The sequence below is a fragment of the Syzygium oleosum genome, unplaced genomic scaffold (assembly GCF_021117445.2).
Source record: "Syzygium oleosum isolate NSW1041296 unplaced genomic scaffold, Sole_v2.1 Sole_v2.05, whole genome shotgun sequence".
Lineage (NCBI taxonomy): Eukaryota > Viridiplantae > Streptophyta > Magnoliopsida > Myrtales > Myrtaceae > Syzygium > Syzygium oleosum.
Window position 1 is genome coordinate 1939760 of NW_026607489.1, and position 10814 is coordinate 1950573.

Consider the following 10814-nt stretch of genomic DNA (forward strand, 5'->3'; position numbering starts at 1 on the left):
TGTGGATAAAGCCACACACTGTTGCTTCTTACCGCTCCAAGATATGGCACCATTATTTAGTAAGAACACATATATAGAGGTAGATTTCCTTTTCTTTAAATCTCCTCCCCAGTCAGCATTAGTATAGCCTTCAAGGTGCAGATCACTTCCTTGATAAGTCAGCACATAGTCGGTACTTCCCTTTAGATATCTCAAGATTCGTTTGACGGCGATCCAATGTGCTTGACCTGGATTGGATTGGTATCTACTTACCATTCTAACTGCATAACAAATATTAGGTCTCGTACACATCATAGCATACATCAAGCTTTCGACAACATTAGCATATTGAACTTATTTCATTTGCTCCTTTTCTTGTTGAGTCTTAGGACACATTCTGTCACTCAATGCTTTGCCCTTTGCAATAGGAGTATCTATTGGTTTACAATCTTGCATACGAAATTGCTCAAGGATTTTATTCACATACGTCTCTTATGAAAGGGATAAAGATTTCCTTGAACGATCTCTTGAAATCTTAACTCCAAGAATGTATGCAGCTTCACCCATATCTTTCATCTCAAAATTGGAAGATAACCAATTCTTGACTGTATTAACAAACTCCATACTACTTCTGGTAATTAGTATATCATCAACATATAATGATAAGATCACAAATTGATCTTTGGATCTTTTGATATATACACAATTGTCCTCATTAATCATTATAAAATCATCTGCCATTATGGCATTGTGAAAATGTATATACCATTGTCTCGAAGACTGCTTAAGGCCATATATCGACCTCAATAGTTGACACACCTTGTGCTCTTAGCCTTTTGTAATGAAACCAATAGGTTGTTCCATATAAATTTCTTCCTTTAATTCTCTATTGAGGAATACAGTCTTTACATCCATTTGATATAAATTAAGATCCATACTAGCTACTGTTGTTAGAATAAGACGAATAGAGGTAAATCTAACCACAAGAGAAAAAGTTTCTTCAAAGTCAACTCCTTTCTGTTGATTATATCCTTTCGCCACAATGCGAGTCTTATACCTCTCTATTGAGCCATCAGCCTTACGCTTTATTTTGAGAATCCACTTGTTCCCAATGCCTTTTCATCCCTTTGAAAGGTCAACCAATTCCCAAACTTGGTTTGATCTTAATAACTCAATTTCTTCTTCCATTGCATGCTTCCATTTTTCCTTATCATGGAACATTAAAGCCTCATTCACATTCTGCGGATCATCTTCATCTTGTGGGATGATCATGAAAGCTTCTCCTTCGATGTCAAAATGTCGACGGGAAATCCTATTACGACTTGACTGTTGTATGGGAGACTGTACTCCTGATAATTCACCAAGCTCCACTACGTTCCCACTTGGATAAAATAATGGTGGTGTCGTTTCAGTAAGTGGTTGCAATTGAGACTGGTTTGCACTCAACTAGCCACTTGTCACAATGTTCCTACTGACTTCACCACCATGAACCACAAATTTGTATAGTGAGTAATCTCCACCTATTTCGCCCTTTTTAGGAAATTCATTATCTAAGAATGTGACATCCCGTGATTCGAATTCAGTTATACTTCCGCTTTCTTGCTCACCTATGAACACATACCGTTTGGAGTGCTCTGAGTATCTTATGAAAATACTCCTTTTGCCTCTTAGGCCTAATTTCCATACTTGTGAGAGGACTCACGAGTATAGACAGCACAACTCCAAGGTTTTAGAAAGCTTAAATCAGGCTTTCTGCTTGTCCATAACTCATATAGATTAGAAGTAACTGATTTAGAAGGCACACGATCAAGTATGTAGGCAACAGTTAACAAAGTATCACCCAAAAAAATGATAGATAAGTTAGCATGTGCCATCATTGATCTAACCATTTCCATTAAAGTTCTGTTTCTCCTTTCTGCAACACAATTTTGTTGAGGAGCATGTGGAATAGTCAGTTGCCTTTCTATTCCCTTTTTATCACATAAATTTCTGAACTGATCAAATAGATGTTCTCGACCTCGATCGGATCTTAATGCTTTTATAATTGATTTTCGACTAAGCTCATAAATTTTTTAAAGCAATTTAATGCCTCGGACTTATGAGAAATCAAATCGACGTGTCCGAATCGAGTATGATCATAATAAATGTGATGAAATAAATAGCCCCGTGCCTTGCTCTTACATTCATTGGACCACAGATGTCTGTATGGATTAATTGCAAAGGAAACTCAGCTCATGTTCTTTTTCGAAATGGTTTCCTTGATGTTTTTCCTTCTAGGCAATTCTCGCATATGGGCAAATCAACCTTTTTTATATTGCCCAATAAGCCATCTTTGGCCAATCTATTCATTCTTTGTTGGCTAATATGACCAAGTCTAGCATGCCACACATTCACATCATTCTCATAAGAATCAGATGATATAAATAAGGAATAACTAACATTAACTTTACAATAGCTAACATCTAATACAATGAAACCATCCAAAAAATATCCAGAACCATAATAACTTGTACCTAAAGACAAGTCTATACCATTGTTATGGAAGTTTACATTAAAATCAAGTCTTACTAAAACCAACACTGAAACTAAGTTCCGACGAATTTCTAGAGCAAATAACACATCATGTAGGAACAATGTGTGTCTACTGCTCATAAGCAGTTGACAGGTGTCAATGCCTTTGACCTCCACTCTGGAATTGTTCCCTACATATATCCACTTTGTTCCTTATGGAACTCGTCGGAACTCCACGAAGGCTTCTCTGTCCTTTGCTACATGGTCTGTGGCTCCCGAGTCTACAGTTCATAAAGGATTAGACTCAGTTAGAAAGACTAAACTAGACACATAACACTACAAAAAATATAAGGATTTAGCCACGAAAAATTATTCGTCGCTAATTTTCGACGAAAACTAAATTAGTAGCTAATTGCGACGGAAAAAAAATTCGTCGCTAATTTGCGATTTGCGATGAAAAATTTTCCGTGGCTAATTTGCGACGGAATTAGCCACGGATTTAGCCACGAAAATAAATTCTCACTTCACTTTCCCGACTATTTTTTATTTTCGTGGCTAAATCCGTGGTTAATTAGCCACGGATTTAGCCATGGATCGCTAAAGTTTTTTATCTACCCCTCACCCCGATTTTCTCTCTCTCTCTCTCTCTACCTCTCCCCACCCCCAAACCTCTCAAATCGCCCTGATCTCCAAAATCCAACCTCTAATTTGCTCGCGTCTCCGGCGAATTCGACGCCTCATTGTCCCAAATTCGCAGGTCCGGTCCTGAATCCAGCGTTGCTTCTTGCGGTCTCCGGCGAACGCCGCACACGTCTAGGGTTTTCCTGGCTCCAAACCCGATCGATTCGGCGGCGCTTCAGACGATGGACGGCAACAATATTCCCCTCCCTAGGAGACCGACAAGTGGCGCTTGTACCAGTACTTGGGGAGTACCAGCTTCGTGATCCCCACCACCATATCTCTGGCCGGCACCGAAGTCAGCGTCGACGAGATTCGGTCCGCCGCCGCCGCCTCCGATCGCTACCCGCCCTCGATACACGCCGTCCTCGTCAGCGGTACGTGCGTGGCTATCTTCGAGTTTTGGGTTGTGGGTCGAACGTATCTGAGATCGCTTCTAGTCGATGTCTATCTGAGTTCGCTTAATACCTCTCTGAAAAGAACGTGTGTGACATCCCGAATTTCGGCCCATTTTTGGGATTTATAAAACGCGTAATTTGTCAGTGTGCTTATAGTAAAATCTCGCCCGGGAACTGATCACTCCCGGTTATCATTTTAAATTAGAGATTTCGCTAGAATCGCACTCGATCAAATTTGGCCGTTATTTGGATCCCGAACTTGGCAGTCGATTTCCGGGAGTTTCGGGACAAAATAAATTGGACGGTGTCAATATTATGGTAGCCAACGTTGAGATTGTCAGGAATGATGGAAAAATGGGAGTTTTTGACCACGTGCGAATTTGGACTAGTAGACCTCCCTCGTTATGATTTGGTCTAATTAATTTGGCCTTTGTCCCTTTTTATGTGCGAGGCTTATTTTGGACCCGTAGACCACTTTCGGTTTTTAATTTGGGCCATCGGATCCTGATTAATATTTGAATGTTCAAATATTTTCTTTTATCCTCTCTCTCTCTCTCCCCCCCCCCCCTCTCTCTCTCTCTCTCTCTCTCTCTCTCTCTCTCTCCTCTGCCGCGCATGTCCTCTCCGCGCACGTCTCCCCCTGCCCACGTCCCCTCAGCTCACCCACTCCCACCTGCTCTCTCTCTCTCTTCGTTTCTTTTCCTTCTTTCTTTTTCTTTTCTTCTTTCTTTCTCTTCTTCTTCTTCCTTCTTCCTTCCCCGAACTCGCCTGGTTCTGCTTCGTTCCTGCTCTGCTCGCCGGCTGCTGCTCGATCGCCCATCCAGCTCCGCCCGACGCCACCCTACCAGCCGCCGACGCCGCCGTCTCTCCTCGCACCGGCGTCGCGCCGCCGCCGCCAGCCGCGGCAGCTTCGCTCGACGCCTGCTTCCTCCCCTCCCGAGCGCACGAGCTCGGCTCGCCGCCGCTCCACCGGTCGCCGCCGCCAGCAAGCTCGGCCGCCGTCGCGCCTCCGCCCGCCCGCCGCCCGATCTGTCGCCTTCTCCTCCTCGCGCGCAGCAGCCGAGCTCGCCGCCGCTGCCTTTCGCGCCCGACCGCTGCTGTTCATCGGCTCGCCGGCCGGCCCCGCGTCGCCGTCGCCGCCTCCGGTGCTGCCAGTCGCCGCCGTGTTCCACCACAAACAACCGGCAAGCCCCCTTCCCTCCCCTTTCTCTCTCTCTCTCTCGGTTTGGCCGTGAGAGGCCTTGAGCCGGAGGAGCTCCGCCGCCGCCGTCACTGTTCCGGCGCGGATCCGTCGCCTCGCCCGGCCGTCCAGCCGTTCCATTTCCCTCTCTATCTCTGACCGTGCCCCTCTCTCTCCCTCTCTAGGCCGTGGATTAGCTTAGACCGTCGCCGTCGCTCGCGCCGTTCGCCGGAGCCGCCGCCGCCGTTACTGTTCCGGCGAAGGACCGCCGCTGTCCAGCCGCCATTACCACGTGTTCAGCTCGGTTTGAAGCTTAGGACATCCGGTGAGTTTGACCCTAAGCCCTAATTAGGACAATTTGCATTTCTAGACGGGTTTTAGGGGTTAATTAGGTTAATTTAGGGGTTAAACGGTGGAGGCTGTTAGGGGCTGTTATCGTGGCTGTTTTGGTGGTGAGTCGTGATGATTTAATTGAGATTTAGAGTCCCGTATTGTGCTGTGAGTCGGCTGAGCTTGGGTGCTTCGATTCGGATCGAATTTGTGGATTTGGCGGGAGAAACTTGTGATCCAAACGGTGGCTGTTAGGGACTGATTTTGTGGCACATTTGGTGACCGAGAGTGATGATTTAATCGAGGTTTAGTGGTCTATAGAGTGCTGTGATGTGGCGAAGCATAGATGCCTTGATTTGGGCGAAATTGTGGACTTGGCGGATGAAATTTGTGGACCGTATGGTGGCTGATTTTGTGGCTAATTTACGGGCTTAGTGTGACAATTTAATTGAGGATTAGTGGCCCGTAATGTGCTATGCGATGGCTGGAAGTATTGGATTGAATTGGCCCGAGTTCGGTTAAGTTCGGGTTCAATTGTGGATTATAGTGCGCGCCTAGTTTGGTCCTCATGGTGGCTGATTCGGGTGATGCTTTGGGGAGTCTAATAGAGTATTTTGAGGGTATTTGTTGGCCTAGAATGACCTGCTTGGTGGCTGTCCATACCGGGATTTAATTGGACAAGGCGCGATCAATTTGAGGCTTGATTGTGTGATTATCGGGAATGATCGCATTGATCAATTGACTGGCTAAATGAGCCTTGTTGTGATTGATTTTAGGATGCCATGTTGCTTGTTTAGCGGGACTAAGAATGGAATAGCTTGGTGGGCCTCGAATGCGAGGGTTCTTGTTATCCCGGTTGTGTGGATTGTGCATGGATTGTGTGTCAAGTTGATGTCATGGCTGATTTGAATTGATTGTCTGATTGGGCATGTTGATTTATGAAATTGAATATGTGTGGTGCAAATGTGCATGATTGCATCGTGATTTGAGTAAGTGGTGCGGTGCAAGTGAATGCCCATATGTGAACGTTATAGCCATGAGTTTGCATCACGAGCATTGGCACGGCATGTGCATTTACAAGTGTGCTCGAGTGACATGTGCATTGTGATCACCTAAAATGCCCTGATGCGTTTAACGCGGGGTTCAGATGAAAATTGGTGCTTGTGAATATGTGATCATAAAAAAAACCCTGATGCGTTTTACGCGGGGTAGTGAACCCGTCCTGAGGCGTTTAACGCGGGACGATACCCGGATTGCCGGAAGACGGCCAACCTGATGCGTTTACGCGGGTTCGGTCCGTATATGGAGATCGGTGTTGCGCCTGATGCGTTTACGCGGGCTAGAGACACTGGGCCTGATGCGTTTACGCGGGCCAGGAAGTGTTGGATAGTGATAGACCTGATGCGTTTTACGCGGGTCGGACCTGATGCGTTTTACGCTGGTCGGACCTGATGCGTTTAACGCGGGTCGGAGGAGAAATTGATAAATGGCAAATATGCTAGAGTGCAAGCGTGCGAAAATGCATTGATGAGGCGTGAGCACGCGTATGAGCACGAGCATAAGCATGACATGCGTTGTGACCAAATGATGTGTACATGTGCTGCGACTGGGTCCTATGTTTTATGCTTGAACTGTAAGTGCCAAACCTGCAGGGCAAGGTGAGTGTTGGATTTGGGCCCGAGGGCCTAAGTCAATTATGATTTGCTTGGTGTGTTGATTTAGTACTCGTCAGGAGGTGCACTTTAGCCTAATTTAGGTTTAGGGAATTACTCGCTGAGATTTATTCTCACTGTTGTTGAAACCCAATTTTTCAGACCCCCAGCCCTGAGGATGGCAGGTGTATTGAAACGTTTTGGGAGGAGCCCCGGCTAGATATAGTGGTTGATCGCCGAGCCACGTACCCCGCTTTTGATTTTTGAGTGTGGGCTGTTTATGAATATTGTATATGTTTCCCGATGTCAAAACAAGTGTATATTTATCCGTGCTGGTTGTTGTATGGCTATCCTTGGTCAGGTGTATTTTAATGTACGGGTGGTTTTAATTACTTCCGCATGTGCTTTAAATCTCTGTGTTGGGTGTTGGGTCGGCGACGCGTCCTGGGACGTCGCACACGAATCGACCTTTGCGAGGGATGTGGCGCGCCGAGGAGTGCGGGGCGTGACAACGTGGGTTAGGTAATTACTTGCTAAGCGTTGTAATTAGGATCATTGTTCGCCTTACGAAACTAAGGAAAGCGTGATCCTTTGGCTTGATTGATTTTGGGTTTGACTCTTCATGCTCGAAAGTCGAAACTTTAGGACGTGTGCAGGTTAATTTAGTTCTTGTCACTATCGAATTTTATGCTCTGTAGAGCAAGCAATTGTATATCAACGTGGATATGGAGAGGACTATGGCGGAACCACCAGTGAATTTCAGAGGTACGATCTGTTGAAGTCGCCCTTGCTTTTCGTGAGGATCATTTTCATGTGTGTAATAGTTAGCTGAAACCATTTTGCTTTTCCACAAGCATACCCTTACGAGTTGCGACACATAGGTTTCATTCATCTTCTTGTGCTTCCAGCCTTCTATACTTCAAATTACTTATGTTGTTGCTATAGTTCGGTTATCCATCCAGCTCAGCTGAAACATCTTCATCTTGTTATATTTTCTGGTGCTCTCGCCCTTTTGTTCGATCAGCTTGCAAGATCATGACACTTCTGTGGTTTGCAAACATTTAATGAATTAATTTCTTTAATTTTCAGATGCCTATTGGTACATTCATAATGTTAATAGAATACTTTCGCAACATTTATATAGAAAGCTTGGTTTACTGGGAGTGCTACTGTTAACCTTGAGGAATAACCAAATCTCGCCGGCCAATTCCTATGGGAAAGTTTTTTTTTTTTTTTTTTTGGTCTTTCGAAATTTCGTAAAGTTTCAGTCTTGTCCTGGAATAAAGCACGCTGTTGTGTCTCTTCAGGAAAGTTGGTATATCCAAAAAAGTGAGTTCTGTTTTTCCGAACCTTTAGTGGAAAAACGACTTTTTCCTTTAATATTAGGGATGGAGATTTTTCCTTTCATTGAACTTCTAACAGGGTTTAGGTATTATACTGGTCGAGAAAACGCAAGGTCCCTTGTTGCCCTGTTCAATCAGTATTGTATGGACCAAGTACATGATTTGCAGCATGCTTTCATGCTGCAATTTGCAACCCATGCCTTTGTTCCTTTATGTTATTTTTCAAGAGTGATAACATTGGCTTATCATCCATTCGCTGTGTGGAACTATATAGCAAGTACCTTTTAGTAAGGCCAACAGAATCCCATCCTGTATTGAACTCGATTAGAAAAAGTTGAAAGGTGTCCTTATTGCTCGCCATACGAAATCAGTGTAGTGACACTTTAACGTGTAACTGCAATTATCCTTTGTGATAAGTTATGTTAAAAAGTCTTGCCTATTGCATTCTGAAACAATGGTCTACTCACTGTCACCTTATGTAGGCAAATACTGGATGAAGTATAGATATGGGAGTTGCTTATTGATCATGTTGGTCATCGCTGCTGTTGGGGAAGTCGTCCTGCTTGTACTTGGAAAATTCACGCAGTTGAAGATTGCAATGTTTACGTGGGAACTTTAGATACCTTTATAGAGGAGAGAGAAATTATAAGAGAAACAGAACCCCACCGTGGTGGCAACATCGACAGAAAGGATAAGGGTCGTGAACTGGGAATTTGGGAATTGGATCTGAGGTCTCAATTTCCTGTCCTATTTGTTCCCTACAAGGAGACACGGACAAAAGTTCCTTATTCTGAGACTATAGAGAAATGCTCAGGTAGTTTTTAGGATAAATATTTTTTTACAACTTTTCATATAAGGATGTTTCCATTTGTGATACTGCCCATCTTTATCCTTCTTCTCTGTAGCGTTTTTCTGTTATCTGCTGTGTGCCGTCTATGATAATCATTTTATGTAGGTTAAAAACAAGATATAAAGGACGAGGAAGTTCTACTTATGTCGTGATCATGATCAGTCATGTGATATGTGGCTTTGTTTATGAACTAGCATAACTTGAGGAAAGTTGTGCAGGTTGTGATGGACGGGGAGATCGAGTGTGTCCCACTTGCAATGCAGATCAGGAATTTGGATTTTATAAAGAAAATCAGATGACGCCATGCCCTGGTTGTCATGGAAAGGGTTTAATTGCTCATAGAGATGGATCTGATTCCATGTAATATCTTTGCTCTGAAGCTTGCAATTTTGATTACATATTCCTAAGCTTTATCTTGTTCTCGGGTCATCAGCATTCTTTTCCATCTAGACTAGGGCTTAATGTCTGCATAACTCAAATTTATGGTGCAAAATCTCAGTCCCATCACCATAGTTCATGATGTTGGGTGAGATGATTTCTCGCATTGTTCTCGCTTCTCGCCGGTGGTTTCCGCCCCCTCGAAGCTCGGAATCAGTGGCTTCTCGCATTGTACCCTACTATGCTTTCTTCATAATGGGAGATTTACCCTCTTGACAATTATGTCATAGCATTAGAGTCTTCGAATTGAGTAGTTCTTGAATGTCGTTTGTGAGATTATTTTCCAAGAAATGGTGGATATTACTTGAATAATATCAACTTTGCATACAGTCCATGATATCACTGGAAATAATCTTAAGTTGAGGATTTAATATTGTAGCTTCTCGTTGGTAACCATGTTCATCCTTCCCAATAAATATGTCTTTTGACTCGTAGGTGAAGTGGGCGTATCTTATTATGATCTCTGAATTAAGGGGGAGTCAAGGTAGTTTCATGCTCCTATATTATCGTGTCGACTGTTGCTTTTTGAATGTATATAGGATCTGAAATCAACAAGTAGAAAATGTTAGTGACTATTTCTGTTCTTATGCTTGTCATTTAGGTAGGTCTCATGACACTATAATTTTGATCTCATTAAGTTCTCTTCAGTCAATTGGTTGTTATTGTTTTCGTTTGACAATTAATAGTTATGTGAACTGACTTTTTATATTACCCTCCGAATTTGTTACATTTACATCTCCATTTCCTTGAACATAGATGGTACTTGCTGTTTATATCTATGTCACCGAATGGAACTGCTTGGTCTTTCAACATATTGTTAGAATTTGTGGAGTTATTTCGGATGCTTGAAAGTCAGCAAAGGAAATTCCTTTTGTAAGATGTCCTGGAATTAAATGATAGGTGCAGCCAGAATAAGCATGTACACACAAGGATGCGGTTAGAAGTTACATGATGGATTCTTTTAGGTCTAAAGTTACTTGAGAAATTTAGCCAAAGTCAAGTATTGAGATACGCAGCAAAAAAAAAAACAAACTCGAGATAAATCCATTACATATGTGACAGGCGATAGATAATCCCATTTAGTGTTTTTACAGGAGATTTGGTTATTAGGTGTTGATACCAAACTTGCATATTGCTATAGTAATGTTTCCTTCACCGGCTAGTTAATTTCTCAGCTGTCTCAGAGAAATAGACGGTTTTAATTGTTTCTTGGTTATATGCCTGTTAATTTTTCAGCTAGAGAATAGAATTTTTTTTCATAATTTTTTTTTCAAAGAAAATTCTATTTGTTTTTTGTTTTTTCGTGGCAAATTAGAGACGAATTTTGCCACGAATTTTTTTAAAAAAAATGAATTTTTTTTTTGTTTTTTTGGGGCAAATTAGCGACGAATACAGTTCGTGGCAAATTAGCCACGAGTTTTGCCACGAATTTTTTTTATAAAAAAATAGAATATT

The 10814-nt window shown here is 42.8% G+C and overlaps 1 pseudogene; it reads left to right on the forward strand.

The window, feature by feature from the left end:
• The first annotated feature begins 7389 nt into the window (after positions 1 to 7389).
• Positions 7390 to 9581, forward strand: LOC115663151 (uncharacterized; annotated as a pseudogene).
• Positions 9582 to 10814: the final 1233 nt, after the last annotated feature.